The sequence below is a fragment of the Hypanus sabinus genome, chromosome 2, assembly GCF_030144855.1.
Source record: "Hypanus sabinus isolate sHypSab1 chromosome 2, sHypSab1.hap1, whole genome shotgun sequence".
Lineage (NCBI taxonomy): Eukaryota > Metazoa > Chordata > Chondrichthyes > Myliobatiformes > Dasyatidae > Hypanus > Hypanus sabinus.
Genome location: NC_082707.1, coordinates 177130461 through 177146386, shown reverse-complemented (window position 1 = coordinate 177146386; position 15926 = coordinate 177130461). Strand labels below are relative to the sequence as shown.

Sequence of the window (15926 nt, the reverse complement as noted above, 5' to 3'; positions counted from 1 at the left end):
CACATAACCAGGAGTTGTGATAGGCACCAGCTGCTCATGTATCCATCCACCACTATTCCCATGGCTTCATGGGACACTGTTTGGGGGCTAAGCAGGTGCTGCACTTTTCCCAAGGGTGACCTTCAGGCTAGTGGAGGGAAGGAGCACTTTACATCTCCTTTGGTAGAGATGTATCTCCACCCAACCACCTATGGCAATGCCAAACCACTTCTGTAGAAAATATTGCCAGAAACATTCATGGTCACCATGATGGCCTATGTCATACAACATGACACGTGATGACAATGATGGAGAATAAGAGCAACATGGTATCTGCAACCTGAGCTGACCAATGGGACTGCAGTGTAATTCTTTAGCCAATGGGATTGCAGGACTGAGAAATAGTCAGCTACGAAGAACGTGTAAAAGCTAAACTGAAGTGAGAAAGAATGAAATATAGGAGAAAGAAAAGTGTATTCAGAGAATTAAAAATCACAACCAAAAGTAATAAATGCACTTTGGAAGAAAAATGGAAGATTGGATTATTATTCAAATGCTGAAAGGTTGCCGCATGCTGTTCTGCAAAGGGAATGGATTGAAGAGTAGGGAGGTTATGCAGCAACGAAACAGGGTACTGGTGAGGCCACACCGAGAGTACTGTGTGCAGTTCTGGTCTCCGTGGTGGCTTTGAGGACAGGGCAAAGGAGGTTCACTAGGTTGATTCTGGAGATGAAAGATTGAGTTGCCTGGGACTGTACTCATTGGAATTCAGAAGAATGAGAACAATCTTACAGAAACACCTAAAATTATGAAAAGAACAAATAAGATAGAGACAAGAAACTTACTTCTACTGGTAAATGAGACTAGAGCTAGGAGACATAGTCTCATGATTCGGGGGGATAGATTTAGGACAGAGAAGAAAAGAAACTGCTTTTCCCAGAGAACAGTGAATCTGTGGAATTCTCTGTACAGGGAAGCAGTAGAAATGACCTCACTAAATACTTTTAAGACACATAGATTTTTCAAGTTCAAGTTTATTGTCATTCAAGCATACACATGTTTTCGGCTAAATGAAACAATGTTCCTCAGGGACCAAGGTGCAAAACACAGTACGTATATCACATGCAACACATAAAATAATATTAACAGATAATTCAAATTATCTGTAGATGTACTGGTTGACATAAAGTGTATATATAACATATAGTTAAATATAGAACAGTAGTGGTTGGAATTGTTTGTTAGCAATGAGATTATCAGGTATCTGGAGGCACATGAGAAGGTAGGCCAAAGCCAGCATGGTTTTCTGAAAGGAAAATCCTGCCTGACAAACCTACTGCAATTCTTTGAGGAAATTACCATGAGGCGGTACGGCACGTCTGAGAAAAGTCTCCGAAGCATTTGGGCTCTTATGACCAGACTATGTAACAGTTTCTTCCCCCAAGCTATCAGACTCCTCAACACCCGAAGCCTGGACTGACACCTTGCCCTACTGTCTTGTTTATTATTTATTGTAATGCCGGTACTGTTTTTGTGCACTTTATGCAGTCCTGGGTTGGTCTGTAGTCTAGTATAGCTTTCTCTGTTTTTTTTTTATTACGTAGTTCAGTCTAGTTTTTGTACTGTGTCATGTAAACCATGGTCCTGAAAAACTTTGTCTCATTTTTACTATGTACTGTACCAGCAGTTACAGTCAAAATGACAATAAAAGTTGACTTGACTTGACTTGAAGTTACAAGCAGGGTAAACAAAAGAGATGTAGTAGATGTGGTGTACTTGGATCTTCATTATGCCTTTGACAAGATGCCGCACATGAGGCTGCTTAGGAAGATAAGAGCCCATGGAATTACAGGGAAGCTACTAGCATGGGTGGAACATTGGCTGGTCAGCAGAAAAAAGACAGTGGGAATAAAGGGATCCTATTCTGGCTGACTGGCAGTTACCAGTGGAGTTCCACAGAGGTTGGTGTTTTACAATGTATGCCAATGATTTGGACTGTGGTATTAGTGGATATGTGGCTAAATTTGCCAATGATACAAAGATAAGTGGAGGAGCGGGTAGTGTTGAGGAAACAGAGAGCCTGCAGAGAGACTTAGAGAGTCAAAGAAGTGGCAAATGTAGTACAATGTTGGAAAGTATATGGTTATGCACTTTGGTGGAAGAAATAAATGGGCAGACTATTATTTAGATGGGGAGAGAATTCAAAATGCAGGGATGCAAAGGACTTAGGAGTCCTTGTACAAGATACCCTAAAGGTTATCCTGTAGGCTGAGTCAGTGGTGAAGAAGGCAAATGCAATGTTGGCATTCATTTCTAGAGGTATAGAATGTAAGAGCAAGGATGTGATATTGAGGCTCTATAAAGCACTTGGAGTATTGTGTGCAATTTTAGGCTCCTTATTTTAGAAAGCATATACTGACATTGGAAATAGTTCAGAGAAGATTCACAAGAATTATTCCAGGAATGAAAGGGTTACCGTATGAGGAACGCCTGGCAGCTCTTAGGCTGTATTCCCTGGAATTCAGGAGAATGAGGGGGGATCTCATAGAAATATTCCGAATGTTAAAAGACCTGAACAGATTAGATATGGCAAAGTTATTTCGCATGGTAGGGGATTCTAGGACAAGAGGGCACAACTTCAGGATTGAAGGACATCATTTTAGAACTGAGATGCCGGGAAATTACTTTAGTCGGAGGGTGGTGAATCTGTGGAATTTGTTGCTGTAAGCGGCTGCGGAGGCCAAGTCGGAGTATATTTAAGGCAGAGATAGATAGGTTCTTGATTAGCCAGGGCATGAAAGGTATGGGGTGAAGGCAGGGGAGTGGGGATGACTGGAAGAATTAGATCAGCCCATGATTGAATGGTGGAGCAGACTTGTTGGACTGAATGGCCTACATCTGCTCCTATATCTTAAGGTCATACAGTCTTATAATGTTACTGGTACTGTCATAAATAGTGTGTACTAGGTGGTAGCAGGTTGCTTAGATGTCTCTCAGCCAGGGGAAAAAGCTGTTACCGAGTCCTGCAGTTTTGCTCCTCTGCCATGGTACCCTCTGCTTGACGGTAGGAGGTCAGAGATTGCAGGGTGAATAGGAGGGCTCCTTGACCATGTTGAGGGTTTGCGAAAGCAATGTTTCTGGTATATATCCTGGATTGGGGGAAGAGAGACCCTGGTGATTCTCTTAGCAGTCATAGTGGGGGAATTAAGGCTTATGGAGAAAAGGTGGGCAGATGGAGCAGAGTCCACAGCCTAATCTGTTTGAGTCTTATTGAATGATGGAGCAGACTCAATGGACCAGACAACCGACTCCTACTCCTAGTTCTTATAGTCTTAATAAGGCACCAAACTCTACCTTCTTAAAAATCTGCGAAGATTCAGCATGTCATCTAAATCTTTGACAAACTTCAATAGATGTGTGGCGTAGAATATACAGACTGGTTGCATTACAGCCTGGTATGGAAATACCAATATCCTTGAATGGAAAATCCTACAAAAGGTAGTGGATACAGCCCAGACCATCACAGGTAATGCCTTCCCCACCACTGAGCACATCTACAAGGAGTGCTGTCACAGAAAAGCAATATCTATCATCAGTCCTGACGAAGGGTCTTGGCCCGAATCGTCGACAGTGCTTCTTCTTATAGATGCTGCCTGGCCTGCTGTGTTCCACCAGCATTTGCTGTGTGTTGTTTATCTTCATCAAGTACCCCCACCATCCAGGCCATGCTTTCTTAATGCCACTGCCATCAGAAAGGAGGTACAGGAGCCTCAGCTCCCACACCATCAGGCTCAGGAACAGTGATTACCCCTCAACCATGAGGGTCTTGAATCCAAGGGAATAACTTGATTCACCCCAACGCTGAACTAATACCACAACCTATGGACTCACTTTTAAGGAGTCTAAAGCTCTTGTTCCTGATTTATTTATTATTATTTTGGCTTTTTTTCTCTTTTTTAGTATTTGCACATTTTGTTGTCTTCGGCACATTGGTTGTTTGTCCATCTTTGTGTGTGCGATTTTAAATGATACTATTGTATTGCTTTGTATTTACTGTGACTGCCTGCTAAAAAATAAATCTCAGGTGACATATACGTACTTTGATAATAAATTTACTTTGAATTTTGAACTTTAAGCTAATTGGTCACTTTCCAATTTCCATTTATAACATTTATAACAAAATTAAAATATACCAATTGCAGATTTATCATTCTGTGGAGGGTTTCACAGCCAATTATTATATGCATACAGTAATTTAATTAAAATCAGCAGGCAGTTAACACCTAGATCCTGTTCTTGTGTTTCTGGTGGAGTGGCAATTTGCAGTTAACAAGCTTTTTCTTCCTTGCCACTTTGCGAGCTGATTTGCATTCAACTAAAAGTGTGCGTAACTCTTGTCATTATTTCATCAAAATTTGGGTCACTTTATATTCCTTGCAATTTTAACATTAAATAATTATTTATTTTATAATATTTTCTCTAAAATAAATAAGTATGAGGAAATATCGACTCTGGTTTGAAGCAATTTTAAATCATTACTACAACAAACATGCATATTTGCCTTGTCATTGTTGTTGGTTGTATAAGAATCAAAGCATATGGAAATTTGTAAGCTGTTTAATATATGACCATTGCTTTCGCAATCCTAAGTTACTAAGTTGCAATTGCTTTATTATTTGAAAATTACATTATTTTTCCTTAGTTGGATTCTTACATCTCCATCAGACTTGGAAATGCAGTTTTCAAACTTAACATACCCTGTAACAATTTTAGCTTTTGCTCTGCAGCAGTGCCTCACATAAATGGTCTATTGCCCACAAGTCATTACTCAGGAAAGGTTTTGACATTCTATCTTCAGAGCTGGAAAATTCTAGTTTAATCTTCCTACCGATGCCAGCTGAACTGCTGGGTGTTTCCAAGAGATCCAGTTTTTACTGAAGTATCACTTTGAAACGAAAAAATATTTTACTGGACTGATAGAATTGAAGAAAAATTGGTTACATGTGATTTACCTTATGACCATTCATGTTATCCTGAACCATATCTCTAACTTCAGCCACAATATCCACTTTGTAAGCTTACATATTTTCTGATGTCACGAACAGAGCCATTCAATAATTAATCATTGTTATGTCTGTGACCAGAGCACAATGGCTCTTCCACTTAGAACACAGAGCAGTATAACATCGGAGCAAACTCATCATGCCACATCTTGCCTGACCATCACTCTCATCTGTCTGCCAAGTCCTTGGCAACTCATTCAGCTTATCTTTTTGTTGTAGTACATGGTCTCCTCCTACCAGCTCAGTGTAGAGTTTTTAGTGATGTAACTGTACTAGCAGCCACCTGCAGTTTTGGTCAAGTTCCTGCTGCCAATGCTGATAAATAGTGATCTGTGGTGGGTACTCTCTATTGTTCCCCTCCCCCACCACTTTATATTTCCGCAATGAGCTGTGTGCGTTGTCTGCCTCAGCTGGTATTATCAGGATCAATGCCCCTATTGTATAAAAAGCTGGAGAGCATGCCGGCATTGTAGCTGGATGGCAATTGATCATTTGAGTTAATCAGGTGCAGTTGCTACATGGCTCCTGTGAAAGCTTTGCAAATGATGGCAGAATATCGCATTAATGAATTAAACAAAATAACTGATGTATTTATTTGATCTCTTGCAATATGAATAGCAGAAGATAAGAATGTGAAAAGGTCGTTCCACGTATCCAGCTCTAGATCATCATCTGCTACATTATTTATTTATGGCTATTTTTTGTTATCTGAATCTCCTCTATCTGTTGTGTGACAAAGGTTCCTTTGCTGCCTCTGTTGATCTGATGATAACCATTCTGACATCGATAGTGAGTTTAGATTTTGATGACAGCTCAATCAACTAGAGCACACTCTCAGATTGATGAATAACTGAAAAGAGTTTAGTTTCAAATTTGCATTCTGAAATACCCATTATTTGGAATGCCAGCTGTCCATATACAATATTGGAAAGGTTTCACACCCACAGAATATGTGATTCAAGGTGTTTTGAGCAGTATAGACAAGCTAATTACCCAGTTTAATCCTCTTTTGAGGATTTTGGTACATTCATTGCATCATAGAATCATAGACATTTAAAAGACTGAAAGAGGCCATTTGGCTGATTGTGACCTTACTGGCCAAAAGCAGGCCTTGGGTTAATTCCCCTGCAGGGTGCAGAGGTACTGGTAACAGGCCTTGAAGTGTTTGATCAGGTGACAGTTTCTGCCTCTACCTTCATATCCAGCAGTGAGTTCCAGACACTCCTGCATACAAATTAACAAAGTAAGTCCTTATTGTTTACCTTGTCCAGAATTCCCATAATGTTATATACCTCAATTAGATCTCCTTTCACACTCAATATTTCCAAGCAAAACAGCCCAATCCCTTGCAATGCCTAGATGTTGGCAAAATCTTCTTTTGAACCACATTTATGATATAATTTCCTTCCTACATTTTGGTGACCAAAGCAGTACACAATTCAGTTTTATTAATTTATCACCTTTACATCTATACATACTCTACAGTAGAATGTATCCTTTGTGTTAATAAGCAACACAACCTAAGGATGTGCTGGGGGTCAATGAGTAGAATTCATCTCAACTACATACACAGTATATTATCCAATGCAACTACTCTATACAAACATCTACACTATAGCAAATTTTAAATTGTCCCCTTCAAGCCTAAATATTTAATTGCCCTGGTGCATTTCTTACTCTTGTGGGATAACGTCTTTCCTGACAAGGTTGTCACTCTGCTTGGCAGGTGAGACTTGTGGCTGTGAAACAATCTCAGGTTCTGGGGACTCCTCCATGGTGGTCGTAGGAGTTGACTCTGAGACTGTAGGAAGTGGTTCTGACAGTAGTAGCCACCCCACCTTTCTTTCTACTTTTCTCTCTCTAGATCAACTCTGACCCCTTTCTTTTTCTTTCTGACATCCCTTGTCTCTTTCATACTTTCCTCTTCATCATTCACATTCTTTCCCTCAACTCTTTGCTCCTCTTTCTTCTTCTAGTTTGTGCATCTTGATCCTGGGAAGGAGCATTTGGGTCGCTGGAGTATTCTCCTATTACGTAATCCTTCTCTTGCACCTTTTATGATCTGATCTTTTGCCTTGCTGCCATCATCCATAGCACAATCTGACGAATCGTCTGTTTTCATATCTCCAATGACTGTTTATCCAGCTGGGCTTTGGTCTTTGCATCAAGTTTTGGAAGCAGCTTTTTGTCTCCCACTTAAAGTTCATGCAATAACCGTAATGCTTGCATCATAGATTCTGGTTCTTTATACTCACCAAAGCCAAATGCTTGCAACTTTCTTGAAGCTCCTTCATCTACCTTCCAGCTTAAAACCAAGCCACATTTTGCAAGTTACTGCTTGAATAACATATCAGAAACCATCTCAGATATTTTGCATACAAACACTATTGTAGTCTGGCTAGTGCTTTCATAACTCTCACGCTTCGTCTGAGCAACATTGTCCTTCCTTGGCCCAATAAGCTTTCCAACCAGGTGGACAGAGGTTTTCAACAACACGTGTTTGCCCTCTGTTGGGTGATAGTTCATGGCATACAGCATGGAGATAGTTGTGGCATCATCCAGTACCTTTCTTAATTCACTGTCAGATGGCTTCATTGCAGGGGATATGGCATACAAATTGTGGATGGATCCCCAATCAGCTTGTTGTTTCAGCCTATTGTGCCTCCACAATGCAGTCCTTCTGTTTTTCCCACATACAAGCTCAATGTGGCTTGTTGATTGTTGGTTTCACAGTTACAAGTGGCATTCCCACAGGAGTCATCTTTTCTCCCAAGTAAGTTCTTAGTCGAGTATCTGCAGGCTTTAGTTTGGTATATATGAAATGCCTCTTAAACTCATTTTGTGGATTTGCCATTCACTTCAGTATCATGATCAGGTTTATTATCATCAGCACGTGTCATGAAAATTGTTAACTTAGCGACAGCAGTACTATGCAATACATGATAATATAAAAAGAAAAAAATAAATAAGTAAATCACTTGGAGTGTGTGTGTATGTATATGTATAGATATATATAATAGAGCAAAAACAGAAATAATATATATTTTTAAAAGTGAGGTAGTATTCATGGGTTCAATGTCTACTCAGGAACTGTATGGTAGATGGGAAGAAGTGTTTCTGAATCATTGAGTGTGCTCCTTCAGGCTTCTGCACCTCCTACCTGATGGTAGCAACGAGAAGAGGGCATGCCCTGGGTGCTGGGGATCCTTAATAATGGATGTTGTCTTTCTGAGGCACTGCTATTTGGAGATGTCTTGTAACCATGGAGGCTCGTACCCAAGATGGAGCTGGAGCTGACTAATTTTATGACTTCCTGTAGCTTCTTTCAGTCCTTTGCAGTAGCCTCCCCCACCATACAAAAAAGTGATGCAGCCTGTCGAAATTCTCTCCACGGTACATCTGTTGAAGTTTTCAAGTGTTTTAGTTGGAAAACCAATTCTCTTCAATCTCTGAATGAAATATAGCCAATGTCTTGCCTTCTTTATAGCTGCATCGATTACTGGGACCAGGTTAGATCCTTGGAGATCTTGACACCCAGGAACTTGAAATTGCTCACTCTCTCCACTTCTGATCCTTATGTGAAGATTGGTTCACGTTCTCTGGTCTTACCTTTCTTGAAGTCCACCATCAGCTGTTTTGTCTTACTGACATTGAGTACAAGGTAGTTGCTGTGACACTACTCAACAAGCTGGTTTATCTCACTCCTGTACCCCATCTCATCTACATCTAAGATTCTACCAACATCAGCAAATTTTTATATGGTATTTGAGCAATACCTAGCCACACAGTCATGGGTATAGAAAGAGTAGAGCAGTGGGCTAGGTGGAGATATTATCACCAATCTGCACAGATTTTGGCATAAACCATGTTGCTTGTCTATTCACAAACAGGAGAAAATCTACAGATGCTGGAAATCCAAGCAACACACACAATATGCCGGAGGAACTCACTAGGCCAAACAGCATCTGTGGAAAAGAATGTTGTCAACGTTTTGGGCCAAGACCTGAAGAAGGGTCTTGAACCAAAATATCGTCTGTACTTTTTTCATTAGATGCTGCCTGGCCTGCTGAGTTCCTCCAGCATTTTGTGTGTGTTGCTTGCTTGTCTATTAGTAGTTTTCACATTTTAAATCTCAAAGTTACACAATTCTGTGTCACTCTCATCATCAGATTTTTCATCAACAGCATGCAGATTAGTGCTTTTTTTTCCAAACTGCATTGGTTTCTCTTTTTTCTCTTTCCTGTGCAGTGCATTTATTTTTATCTGACCAACATGCTCTTTGTATGTGTACAACCTTGTTGTATTTTCCCCAAGTTTTTCCTTTAAATTTGCACTTCATTGACATATGTGAGCCCCTGCCATGGCGGTAATGTAATTAGATCTCCCAGCCAGGTTTCTGTTTAGACAATGCAATTTTGTTCATGCTCACTTTCATTCCTGACTGCAACTCAGTTGTGTTGCTGTCTGCAGTTTCCATTGAAACAGCAATTTCCACTGTTCTTTTAAATATGCATCAATTAGGAGCTGTTTTTGAATGCTTTCTTTTAAGATTCCACAAACTAAACAATCTTTCAGTGAATCTTTAAGCCCATTACCAAACTGACAATACTCAGCTACGCAAGATGAAATGGACTCCCCTTCTTTTTGATTCCACTTATGAAACATAAAGCGTTGTTACATCAACAGTGGCCTCAGTTCTAAGTGTTCCTATGTTTTACAATATCTGCAATGCAGCAGTCAAACCTCAAAGTAAACTGTATTCCTTTTCACCCAATGCACTTAGTAAAATTGGTACTCGCTTCTCACTGGCTATTCCATTTGTTTCAAAATACTATTCCAATGGCTCAGTATACATTGTATGATCAAACTCGTCAATCTTTCTGACGTATTCAGCCATTTCTGATTTGTTTTTTTAATGATTATTATCACTCAGTACTCACTCTTTATGATCTCTGAATTCTTCCATTAATGAGCTTCTTTTTAGCTCGATCATGCCTTTCCTTCTGAAGAGCGCATGGTGCTCTATTTTAACATTGCTCTTGCTGTGTTTTGTTTTATTTCAAATACTGCGCTGCAATAGGTCAATAAATGTGTCAGGTTCATTTTAGAATGTTATGTTTTGTAACTATTGTTATGTATCCCGTAACTGGATAACTTACCAGCAAAGATAGAGAGGTCCGTTGAAGTCTGTTGTCACTATTTTCAAACGTTTTATTCGTAAAGGGACACAAAAGTAGGGTTAATACATACATTCAGATAGGGCACATTGTCAACACTCAATCTAAAAGCGCGGGTATATTAATAATCATCATTAAGAAGTGAGCTCTGCTGATGTCTAGGGGTTAATAGATTGTCCGTTGGAAATATAAAAGTCACTCAGAAGGCTGTCGGCCTCAGCCCTTTGAAAATCGCTGGGTTTCACGTGGGGCGACCGAGAGAGAGAGATTGGGTGGAGAAGAGAAAAAACTTGCCGAGTCTCGATGAATCTTCCGTGAAATCGGGGGAGCGCTGGTTTCCTCTCCCCGATGTTAGTTAAAGCTGTGATACCAGCCACAGATTCCAATCCCGGAATCTAACGCATGTGGCTTCCTTCAGAATGGCTTCCCGCTGCTGCGGGAACACTCTCGTGTCTTCTTGGTGCGTTTGAGGGGCTGTCCCCCTGAGACTCTCCTTTATACCTCCTCACGGGGTCGCAGGTGTCAATCAGGTTGGGATGATGCAATCTCTCTCTCAACCAGCCCACCTTGCCCGAGGGCTTTTCACATGGTCTCCATGAGACAATAGTCGCTGTTGTCTTTATTCTGTATCCCTGGTGGTACCTGCAATTTGGCACGTCTCTCTCTCTCTCTCCCCGAATGGGTCTACTGACCCCCCCCCCCCCTTCGACGGGTGCTCTTGCGATTCTCACAAAGGAGGGGGCTGGGATCATGACACTTCAAAACACTAAACTAATTCAAAGAAGACATGGGAGTCCCAAATGCAGGTCCAGCTTCATCTCTACTTTCAGTAAGGTGCCGACATATCACATAGTAGCATCATGACGAATGGAATTAACATGTTTTTACATATAACTCATAATTATTTATTTAAATAGACAAGCTTGCTTAAACTATATATATAATACAAGATTACTGAAATATCAAATACATACTGTGTGCAAAAGTCCTCAGCACATATATATTACCAGGTTGCCTAAGACTTTTGCATAGCACTGTATTTGTCAACGTGGAGTGGAGAACGAGTTTATAAATCTGGTGGGAGCAAAGGATGCTGAGAATAATGAGAGTGGAGTACCGTGGGAGGGGCGTAGGACAGGTGGCAGAGAAAGAGTGCCAGGAGTTGGGGGTGGCATGTGTGTTGACACTCACAAACCTGAGACACCAGGCAAGGTTATTTGATTCCATCCAATTGGATTATTGGTCATTCAGAATGTGCAGGGATATGGGCACAATGCACTGGGCCCAGATACAAACTTGACCTGTTACCTGGCCCTGCTAAGAGCCATTGGACTCAGTTGTGAGAAGTCCACCTTTTATACATAATATAGGTCTAGGATTGAAATGATTTGGGCTTCAGCCAAACAGGAATGTTGTGTTGTTCTGTTTTTAAAAAACCTTGACTTGAGTGAATGCCGTGTAAATACTGCTCATACATAATTGTCAGTCGGCACAAAATAACAGATTGTATGCTGCATAAAATTATAAGGAAAGTATATTTACAAATTTCAGCTTTATGGAACAGTTAACAGGAAAAATAAGATAAAAAATAAATTAAAGGGCCCATTACAGTTAACCCAGTCCAAACATGCACATAAGTTTGGAGTTCACCTTCAAGTTGTCCTTTTACTCACGCGTTAGACCCATGGTCTGCATGAAAACACACACTGCATCCTGAACTTTGCTCGAAATCCATCTCAAACCAACAGGCTCTCTCTCAGGAGTATTGGCCCTTCCTCCTCGGAGCCATTCATCTGCACAGGGACGCTCCTACCCTTGGCATTCTCATCCATCTTCCCTCCTGTCCTCTCCGCAGCTCCTGCCAAAATGACCACGAACCCTACCAGTGTGTGTCATAAATCTCCATCCAGCTCTCTTCCATTTCCACCATCCTGATTGGCTGACACAACATTCCTAAGTTGAGTATCATAGCCCTTTATCTTTGAGCCAAAACCAAAATATTCTGAAGTAGAACACGTTTTTACAGAATTGCAGTAAAAGTCTTAACCAGGGCATTACAAATGTCTCCCTCCCCTAATTCTTCCCCTTTTTCCAACCATGATTCCCCTCTCCCTGCCCCCTTCCCACTCTCAGTTCACAATAGAGACCCACATCAGAATCAAGTTTATCATCATTCACATGTCAGAATTTCTTTTTTGGCACCAGCATTAGAGTGCAGTATGTAAGATTACTACAGTACAGTGCAAAAGTCTTCGGCACCCTACTTATATACTCTATATGTACCTAAGACTTTTGCACAGTCCTGTAAAAGCTGTCAGTGACAATACATTCATGTAAGTAGACTAAAACTGTGGGATACAGAGTTCATCATGTGTGGGTCTCACCATAGCCTGATATGACTGTAGGTAGACTTCCTTACTCCTAGATATACCGTACATCCTCCTGTAATAATGATTTTGGGAAGCCAAGTTAGAGCAAGAGCACAATAGCTGCAAGTATAATGTGTAAAACTATTAATTTAATCTTCAGCTTGTTAGGGAGAGTGACGAGCTGATGGACAGGAGCTACAGGTAGTCATCCCGGGGCCACAGGAGAGAGGTAAGTGGGTGACCATCAGAAGAGGGAAGGGAGGGCATCAGTTAGTAGAGAGCACCCCTATGGCCATCCCCCTCAACAATAAGTACTCCAGGATGGATGACCTACCTGGGGGAAGCAACAGTGGCTGTGCCTCTGGCATTGAGTCCAGCCCTGTGGCTCAGAAGGGTAGGGAATGGAAGAGGAGGGCAGAGATAATAGGGGACTCTATAGTTAGGGGGACAGATAGGCAATTCTCTGGACGGAAAAAGAAAGACAGATGGTAGTTTGCCTCCCAGGTGCCAGGGCTTGTGATGTTTCAGAGCGCGTCCACAGTATCCTGAAATGGGAGGGTGAGAAGCCAGCGGTCGTGGAACATATTGGTACCAATGACGTGGGTAGAAAAAAGGTAGAAGTCCTGAATGCAGAATACAGTGAGTTAGGAAGGAAGCTCAGAAGCAGGACCTCAAAGGTATTAATCTCGGGAATGCTGTTTGTGCCATGCAATAGTGGGTATAGGAATATAAGGACGTAACAAAACATATTGATGAAGGTAGAGCAGTGGATGTAGTGTATATAGATTTCCATAAGGCATTTGATAAGGTTCCCCATGCAAGGCTCCTTCAGAAAGTAAGGAGGCATGGGATCCAAGGATACCTTGCTTTATGGATCCAGAATTGGCTTGTCAACAGAAGGCAAAAGGTGGTTGTGGATGGTCCGTGTTCTGCATGGAGATCGGTGATCAGTGGTGTTTTCTGGGACCTCTCTTCTTTGTGATTTTTATAAATGACCTGGATGAAGAAGTAGAAATGTGGGCTAGTAAGTCTGCTGATGACACAAAGGTTGGGGAGTGTTGTGGATAGTGTGGAGGGCTGTCAGAGGTTACAGTGGGACATCGATAGAATGCAGAACTAGGCTGAGAAGAAGCAGATGGTTGTTCAACCCAGATAAGTGTGAAGTGGTTCATTTTGGTAGGTCCAGTTTGAAGACAGAATATAATATAAATGGTAAGACTCTTGGCAGTGTGGAGGATCTGAAAGATCTTAGGGTCCATGTCGATAGGACACTCAAATCTGCTGCGCAAGTTAATAGTGTTGTTAAGAAAGCGTATGGTGTGTTGGCATTTATCAACTGTGGGATTGAGATCGAGAGCCATGAAGCAATGTTACAGCTCTATAAGACCTTGGTTAGAGCCCACTTGGAGTTCAGTTCTGGTCACTTCACTACAGGAAGGATGTGGATACTATAGAGAGAGTGCAGAGGAGATGTACAAGGACGTTGCCTGGATTGGAGGGCATAACTTACGAGAATAGGTTGAGTGAACTCGGCCTTTTCTCCTAGGAGCGACAGAGAATGAGAGGTGACCTGATAGAGGTGTATAAAATGATGAGAGGCATTGATTGTGTGGATAGCCAGAGGCTTTTTCGCAGAGCTGAAATGACTAACACAAGGGTGCATAGTTTTAAGGTGCTGGGAACTAGGAACCGAGGGGATGTCAGTGGTTTGTTTTTCACACAGAGAGTGGTGGGTACATGGAATGCACTGCCGGCAGTGGTGGTGGAAATGGATACAATCAGGTCTTTTAAGAGCCTCTTAGATAGGTACATGGACCTTAGAAAAATAGAGGGCTCTGCATTAGGGAAACTCCAGGCAGTCTCCAGAGTAGGTTACGTGGTCGGCACAACATTGTGGGCCGAAGAGCCTGTAACGTCCTATAAATTTCTATGTTTTGTGTTCTATGTTCTAATCTGTTCATTGCACAAAACAGGAAAGCAGGGAGTTTGTTATGTGATGAAAGATGACAGTTGTTCAAAAGGAAAGGGTGTGCTTGTACACAGCCAACTCCAATTATAAGAGGCTTTGATGAGACTGCACCTGGAGTATTGTGCACAATGTTTGTGTCCTTCCCAAAGAAAGGATCTAATTGCCTCTGCGGGAGTGAAGATTCACTAGTCTCGTTCCAGGGACGAGGATTGCCTAAGGTTAACTTGCAGGTTCATTTGGTGGTGGTGAGGAAGGCAAATGCAATGTTAGCATTCATTTCGAGAGGACGAGAATATAAAAGCAAGGGTGTAATGCTGAGGTTTTAGAAGTCATGGTCAGATCACAACTGGAGTATTGTGAGCAGCTTTGGGCCCCTCTACTCACTACAGTTCAGAAAAATGGGGAGGGGTGGAATCTCATTGAAACCTATCATATATTGAAAGACCTAGATAGAGTGGGTGTGGAGAGGATGTTTCCTGGAGTGGGGATTTCTAGGACTAGAAGGCCCATCCTGGGAGTAGAAGGATGCCCTCTAGAACAGAGATGAGGAGGAATTCCTTTACCAGAGGGTTGTGAAGCTGTGGAATTTTTGCCATAGAAGGCTGTGGAGGCCAAGCCATTGGATATACTGGAAACTGCGGTTGAAAGACTCTTGATTAGTAAGAGGTTTGGGAGGGGTAATAAGTCAACCATGATTGAATGGCAAAGCAGACTCAATAGGCCGAATGGTTTATTTCTATCCCTATATCTTATGGTCTTATGAGGAGGAAGAGGTGACTGGACATGCATTCTTGTGAATTAAAAGAAGTTTTCTTTTGAAACTTAAAGAATTCTTCCTGGGCTTGACAATCTGTGGGCATAGCTAATTATGTCTGATAATGACAATTCTGACAGGGATAGTGAGTTTAGATTTTGATGACAGCCTCAATCAGTTAGAATACTCTCTCAAACTGACAAATGACTGAAAAGAGTTTAGTTTCAAATTAGCATTCTGAAATGCCCATTATTTGTAATGCCAGCTGTCCACATACAGTGATAGAGAGGTTTCATACCCACAGAATATGTGATTCAAAGTTTTTTGAGCAGCATAGACAAGCTAATTACCCAGTTTAATCCTCTGTTGAGGATTTTGGTACATTCATTGCATCATAGAATCATAGACATTTAAAAGACTGGAAGAGGCCATTTGGCTGATTGTGGCCTTACTGGCCAAAAGCAGGCCTTGGGTTAATTCCACTGCAGGGTGCAGAGAGGTACTGGTAACAGGCCTTGAAGTGTTTGATCAGGTGACAGCTTCTGCCTCCATTCTCCTATCTGGTAGTGAGTTCCACACATTCGTCACTTGAGTTTTTCTCAACCCTCTAATTCT

General features: G+C 41.5%; 1 protein-coding gene across 1 annotated transcript in view; it reads left to right on the top strand.

Annotated features, from left to right (window-relative positions):
- kcnh5b (potassium voltage-gated channel, subfamily H (eag-related), member 5b) overlaps positions 1-15926 on the top strand; it is a 386291-nt gene that overhangs the window by 135466 nt on the left and 234899 nt on the right. The gene's annotated exons all lie outside the window — the stretch shown is intronic.